This window comes from Glycine max, chromosome 8 (assembly GCF_000004515.6).
Source record: "Glycine max cultivar Williams 82 chromosome 8, Glycine_max_v4.0, whole genome shotgun sequence".
Taxonomy (NCBI): Eukaryota; Viridiplantae; Streptophyta; class Magnoliopsida; order Fabales; family Fabaceae; genus Glycine; species Glycine max.
Genome location: NC_038244.2, coordinates 39,171,230 through 39,178,474, shown reverse-complemented (window position 1 = coordinate 39,178,474; position 7,245 = coordinate 39,171,230). Strand labels below are relative to the sequence as shown.

The 7,245-nt window shown below is 32.2% G+C and overlaps 2 long non-coding RNA genes across 2 annotated transcripts; one reads left to right on the top strand and one right to left on the bottom strand.

The window, feature by feature from the left end:
• Positions 1-948: 948 nt before the first annotated feature.
• On the bottom strand, positions 949-2,199 carry LOC106799798 (uncharacterized). Its single transcript, XR_001389592.3, has 3 exons — positions 1,824-2,199; positions 1,545-1,686; positions 949-1,121 (listed from the first exon to the last, which is right to left on the bottom strand). It is a non-coding gene; the product is annotated as an uncharacterized lncRNA (long non-coding RNA).
• Positions 2,200-4,993: 2,794 nt separating this feature from the next.
• LOC102660420 (uncharacterized) lies at positions 4,994-7,037 on the top strand. Its single transcript, XR_001389362.3, has 5 exons — positions 4,994-5,123; positions 5,367-5,729; positions 5,858-6,310; positions 6,510-6,591; positions 6,683-7,037. It is a non-coding gene; the product is annotated as an uncharacterized lncRNA (long non-coding RNA).
• The last annotated feature ends 208 nt before the right edge of the window (positions 7,038-7,245 follow it).

The window sequence follows — 7,245 nt, the reverse complement described above, 5'->3', positions numbered from 1 at the left end:
CTCTGCCACCATACCTTCCTCCGTTTGCCGTGCTCCGCGCTCCTCGTCCGTTTGTGCCTGAGTTCCCATTCATGCCGCCAATGTAACTTCAGTTACCACTCACAAAGGTAGTACATCTTTCTGAGATCAGCTTCTAGTAAAATACTCCTTTTAGTTCTGTACCCCTTTTACAATTTTAACTAACAAAAATACTTAGTTTTTAAACTTTCGAAATGAGGCAGATAACGTGGTTGGCCACCCTCTTGAACTTCAAAAACCTCCACCTTAGGCTCAACAATCTGACTCAACTTCAGGTAGTTTTAATTTTTTTTTTAAAAATGATTTCAATTTTTAAAAGTATAATCATAGGTTATGCTAATTGATTTGATTTGCACACTACTGCAACAGGGGTTCAGAGCATTTTTGGTTGTTTTATTGTGTTTATAGTGTTGTGCTTTTTGTCTAATCTAGTGCTGTAATTGCAGAGGGATGACATCGTGAGCTTCCTTCGCTTAACATTGTTCGTAGTGCTTTTGATAAGGTATGACTAATTTCACACTTTTTTTGATCATGTGTCTCAACAATCTTTCTGGTTTTTTGTATTTTAATTCTTAGCAACTGTGTGTTGTCCTTGATTGGGGTTACATTGTTAGCATTCATGAGCATAATGGTAGCCATGGTTGGTCTGTCCGCTAAATTTTCTTGAACACAAAGTAAACCAATATGGATACATCTCATCATTTCATTTTGTGAATTCTTGTTTAATGATGGATCTACAATATATATAGTTGTCCGCTCGTTCCAACTTTTCCATGCCTGCAAAACATGCTTATTAGTTCATGGATTCCACTTTTACATTATTTTTCTGGAGCTTGTAATCCTGTAATCCATACTTTTAATTGACAAAGTAGAAAAAATAGATAAAAGGAAGACTTACGAAACTTAGTAGATCCTCAACATTCTCCCCATGATGAATGCCACTGTCTTTTTAGTTAGAAATCTTATATTTAATCCTCGCCATATATAAAAATCCTTTGTTAGTGACAAGTGACAATTATATGATTTACAAGTGGGATAATCCAGTGACAAGTATAATCCTTTGTAATGACTTTCCCAATCCAATTGTGCTTTCATGTTTGGATCTGCATATACATCCATCAGTTTTAATTTTGTGTCAATAGTTAGGCTTTGTCTTGAACCACAACTGAAATATAGAGAAGCAATCTAACTATGCAGTCATTCAGACATACCAATAAGTGTTTTAAGACAAGAGTGAACTTGAGCATAATTCAAACTACTAACTGACTACTTGTTAGCTCTGTTTGCAAAAGGCTAGCAGCATATAATATTTTTGTTCCAGCTTAAAAATAAGTGTTTTCAGACAGGAGTGAACTTGAGCATTTTAATAGAGCATGTTAATGCTAGGAAGATAGCACAGTAAGCCATTCATATATTCAATCATTATTTGTCAACTATCTCTCTCTTGCCCACCCAGCTCGTATTCTCAAACTATACTTAATAATGAATTCAGATTCATTAACTAGTAGAAAAATCATATGTATAACCTTGGGCTGGATCTGAAAGCACAGTATATGCTTCTCCAATCATTTTGAAAAGCTTATCAGCATCCTTGTACACCTCCTGTGAAATTTCCTTCCAAAGTTGGCCTTCATCTCCAACTTCACTTCTAGCCAACAACTAACCAGCCTAGATTCAAACCAGAAACAGATAAAATAAAGTTTCCTAAGTACAATAGTTTTGAAAGCTAAAAATGAGGGTGGCTCGCCTTTATACCCAAAAGCTCATACTAAGATAACTATAATGCAGGCACATAAGATTCTAACCTTGTCTGCATGATGTCGGAGAGTTGCCTTGTGGTATGCCTTCTTGATATCTGTTGCTGTATCAGCTGATTTGATTCCTCTGATATTGACATTGTAAGAGGTTGGGTCTTTAATAACCTTACGGTTCTGAATGAGGTAAGGCACATAGCAGAGTGTGTGAAAATTAAGTGTTTTTCAAAGACGGGAAGAGCACGCGAAAGTTAAGGGAAATGAAATCGTAAATGGGAAGGTTTTTCAAAGACGGTGTAGAAAATGACAATGAAGATTGCTAGGGTGTGGAGAAAAACACAATGAAGATTGCCATGTTTTGCAAAAAAAAATGAAAAAAATGGAGTAGAAAGATTTTACATTGCTGGAAATGAAATGGTGTGACTCTCGTTTGCGCAAAGCAAAATAAGCTATGACAAGTTATTGGTTAGAAAATGACAGTAAGTACTGACACAAATCCCTGTTTGTTTAGACTATCGTCGGTTCTTTGCAACCACACGTTGTTAGTTAACCGCTGGAGTTTGAGGGGAATAAGAGAGAACCTAGTTGACACATCTTAGTTGTGTTGCTTAATAACAATGAAATTTATTTGATCCGGGTGAAACTTAATTAGAGTTTCACATACTAGAACCTGGTTTCCTAGTATATGTAACTGCTTGTCTTTTAGCTTTTTCTATCTCAAAATAAAAAATCTTCTAGTTTTTCCCCCATTTGTATTCTATAGAACAATCTACATGAGAAATCAGAATTATTACAAAGCAACTTATACAGAGATAGAAAATAGGGTAAAATATTTTTATCAAGATTATTTATTATAATCATGTTTCAGCTGATTGATTCTGTGCTCATTCTTTTACACTTTTTAAAAATTAATTTATATTTTTATGTCAATTATTTATTACTTTAAATTAAAGTTAATTCTACTAAAATTAGTCTTTTCAACTTCAAAATAAATTAAACTTGTGTCCTTGGCGTTAAGGGATGGTTTAGTTATATTTAAATAAAAAGAAAAAAAATAAAAATTTATTTAAATCTCACTTCTCTTTTTTCTATTTTAATTCAAATATTGTTTTTTCAATTTTCTCCCATTCATTTCTCCTCCACACATCCAAACTAACATAATTAATGCACAAGTTAATAAGTTACCATAAAAAAATGCAGGCATTTGTTAACGATGTGGTTCCAGAAGTTAAAAGGTGCGAGTTTGAATTTCTATTAAAAAAATTTGATTGAACGTCAATAACACAATTTCTTTCTATATAAAAAGTGCCTCCAGCGATGTATGGACAGTAATGCAAACACATCTTTAAGATTTCTCAAAATTTGAGTTTCAATTTTCTTAATTAAAAATTGAAGTTTTCCATTAGCTAAATACATATAACTATGAGACTTTCTCAGAATTATGATTACTAATAGATACATATATTTTTTTATTCTAACAAAAAAGATGCATTTTTTTTATATTAATGGATTCACGAGGCTTAACTAACCATGATTATAGTTTGCAAACTTTCAAATTCCAATTGCTGAAGCATTCTCCTCTTAATTATTAATCGCACCGAGAAGTTTTATTGTTAATAAAAGGAGAATTTGTGAAGCTACTAAAATTGAACTAAAATAGTTTGTTTAAAATTATAAATTCAAACCTCGTTCTATTACTATGCTTAAAAAGTGGAATTTTAAATGAATAAGTTATTATTTTTTGAGATAGCTGGGGAAAAGCAATAAAAAAAGTATAATATTTTTTCTTTTAAATTTTTTGAATTTATGTTTTTAATCCCTAATGTAAATTTTAACCGATCAAAATCTCTATTTTTTTTACCACTTTTAATTTTTACTATAAAATAACAATATTACCTAATTACATAACATTGAAACATTGACTAGTTGATAATATCATACTAATTTATGAGAAATTAAAAACATATTTTACGGAAAAAATTATATATAACTATCCCACAAAACTTGTTAATGACATGATCGGTTATTGTGTTGTTAAGATTATTAGGTAGTTTAAGATTATTAGGTAGTTTAAGATTATTATTAGTCTATGCTAATAGAACCAATTAGACACCTATGAACAGGTTATTTACCAGTTGTGTTTCCTGTTTTCTTTTCTTGTTTAGGCTTCTGTTACTTGCCTGTACATTACAATGCCTGTGCTCTGATGTGAAGAAATGTGCCATAGTATATGAATAATCATATTATAATGAACCATTTTTTTTACATAGTGTTCTTGTTCTCTTTTTTTGGGTGAAAATGATGTTGTTCTTATCATTTAGTTAAGATATTATTAATTTAATTTTACGATTAACATGTTAGTATTTGAATTGGTATTACACTTATGTATAAAGCATACAATTTGGCACACCTTGTGAAGTTTTTACCATCTCATTCAGTTTGACCATTTGTTCCATCCCACTCTTGCCTTAAGTATTACCAACAATTGTACTCTCTTTAGCTCCTGCAAATCCATGCCCAAAAATCATTTCAAGTAAAACCCAAAATAGTAGAAATTACTTGATATAGCGTTCAAAGACAAGGATAATTAAAGGGTTGGGATGGAAAGCAAAACTCTCCCACTCCAAACAGTTGATCTCTTCCACACACTTTTTTAAAGCCTGCTGATTTTTGTTTGGTTACTATTGTTCTTTCTTATGTACGTTGACTATGTCTATAATAACTAACAAGAAATGACAAAGACATGGTAAATATACAGCATAATTAGCTAACACAAACAAGCCAATACCAAGTCATGTTATTTGCAGTTTCATCTTACAAATCTCCTGCCGTAAAAGTATGCACCTCTGTATATGGTTCAGCACTTGTATTATCATAAAATTTGTTTGTCAATTGAGTTAGCAATGTATGATTTGATTTAAATTTTCATCAACTGCTGATAAACGATGTATAATCTGTTGTGCTTCACAGCTGTCTACACATTGTTGTGGTTTCCGTGGCTACAATTTACGAGTTTTGTATTGGACAATTCAGACTTTGTTGGTTAACCCATGACAAAATTGATAGTATTTGAAGCTTCCATTACCGCAGCCATCTATCTAGGTATGTAAGTTAATAGGAATTTTATTTGGATTGTAAGTTTGTTGTTCCATAAATTACTATTATTGCAGACATTGATACCTGGAAGTTTATCTTCGATTAACTTGAAGACTATGAATAACATGGCTAAGAATTTCATGGTCCACCCCAAAGAGCATATTGTTTGGTTTGTTGAAAGCTGCAGTGATTTGGAGTTGTCAAAGACACTCTTCTTTTTTGTTCTTTTGCAGTCTCTTTTGATAAAACCAAAAGGTTTGTTTCCCCTTCTCTTTAATATTTTTCAGAAATAGTTGATAACTAATACATAAATATCTTATATCGTATAATGACTAAAAAAGTAATGTTTAAACAAATAAGCTAGAAATAAATGTTTGAAGTATATTTTACTTCCCCTAGTTGTACTTTTCTATTCTCTGTATTAGATTTCTTTGTAAAAAAATTACAAAAGATGGGATCAAGGAATGGTAAATATTGACTTTTTTCTTTTGATCAAAGATGAAGACATTTATACACTATTTGAATGTGTATTTCCTATTCTAAAGGCTGAGTGGGAAACATCAATGACAGCTGGTGATGCCTCATTGGATGAGGTACAAATGATTTACTAGCATATTGGTGCTTTTATTTCATTTTTTTTTATTTTTTTTGTAATGAGAAGCTAATTTTTTACTTTTGTTTTGATTGTTGGGAATTCGGGTTGTTTTGCAGTTCAAGCCTGAAGTGTTAGACTGGGATTGCAGTGCATTCTTTAATAAGCTTTTGTATGTCAAGCTGAGACATCTAAATGTGAAGGTTATGATTTGCATATTTTGGAGGCTAGCACAACTAATATCAGTACTACCTTCTGACATTCTGCTTGTTAGTAATTCCTTTACTATTTGTAATCCTTTTATCAATTGTCTAATGAACCTGCTTTCCTTCTTGGAATTTGTTGTTAGATTCTCACCTTCAACATTTGTTGGATATTAACCTTTTACAAAATGCAGCATGATGATGATAAGTGGGTCAACAAGATAAGGGATCTGTTTGTATTTTTTGCTTCCTCTAAATTGAAGCATACATTCCTCGAACACCTCCATTACTTAGCAGCACAGTGCAAAATATCACCTCCCCGCCTCTTATCTAAGTTTTTCACAAATGAAGGTGCTCTACACTTATTATATTTTACTTGGCTAATGTTGTGTTCCTTTGGAATTGATATTTACAAATTGTTTTGGTATTCTATAGTTAACATTTTTCGTTCAGAATCAGAAGTCAGATAAAGTTCAATTGGCATATTTTTTGGTTGAATCTTTCATTCTACAGGTGTTACTGCTGCAGTTCAGGTTGAAAGTCTTCAATGTTATGCATTTCTTTGTAGCCTGTCGCAAGATAAATGGCAAATTGAACTTTTAGCTGAATTTCCTTCTGTTCTTGTTCCATTTGCGAGTGATAATCAGGTATGATTCTTTGTTAGCTTTACTCTCTGACGTTGTGTATATTTTTGTCCTTTTATGCACACCGCCAATTTATAATTGTTGACAAATGGTTTTCTTGGTGGTATATCCTCTATTACTTTTTTTTGCCGTTTTCTTTGTTTTTGAAAAGATGTTATCAGCTCAAATGATTTCTTTGCATTTTTTTTTATTTTTCTTCCAGTCTATAAGGGTTGCTGCCATGAGCTGTATTGATTCATTGCGTACATTGTGGTGTCATGTTGAGCATTCTGGCAAGAAAAATGGTACTCTATTGTCTGAATAATTTGATGTAGCCCTCAATGCCTAATTAATTTTACCTTGTCACTTTATAAATTTCTAAATTGGTAAGAACAGGTAACAATGCAACGTGGATCCATTTTTTGGGTGATGTTTTGGCATTGATGGATCAACAAAAAACATTCATATTGTCCGACAAGAAATTTCTTCCTTCATTGTTTGCATCTGCTTTTAGCTCACCCTGTCCAAACATCTTGGAGCCTCGAAACATCTTGGTACCTCAAGATATAGAAAAAAGGTATTTATGATGTTACTATGACAATTCTCATTTCAATGGCACCAATATTATTACCTTAGAACTATTTGTTATATTCATTGTCTTAGCTGCTGCTTATCAATATGACCATGCTTTCTTGTTCTGTTGATGAAATTAGCTAGATTTTCTTAATGTGGAGAGAAGCATTTGGACAGAGTTTTTCCCCTTTCCTTTTTAAAATCTAAATGATGTTCAGTTGCTGTTGCTGGGAAATAACTGTTCTGTTTCTGTTCATTGTCCCCATTGTCAAAACTCAAAGTTCATAAGGATTGGAGGGATGCATGACACAAATAAAGTCATATAGGGAAGGGGAAAGTAAATTAAGGGTGGGACGAGAAAGAAATGGAAATTTAGGTAGATGGCA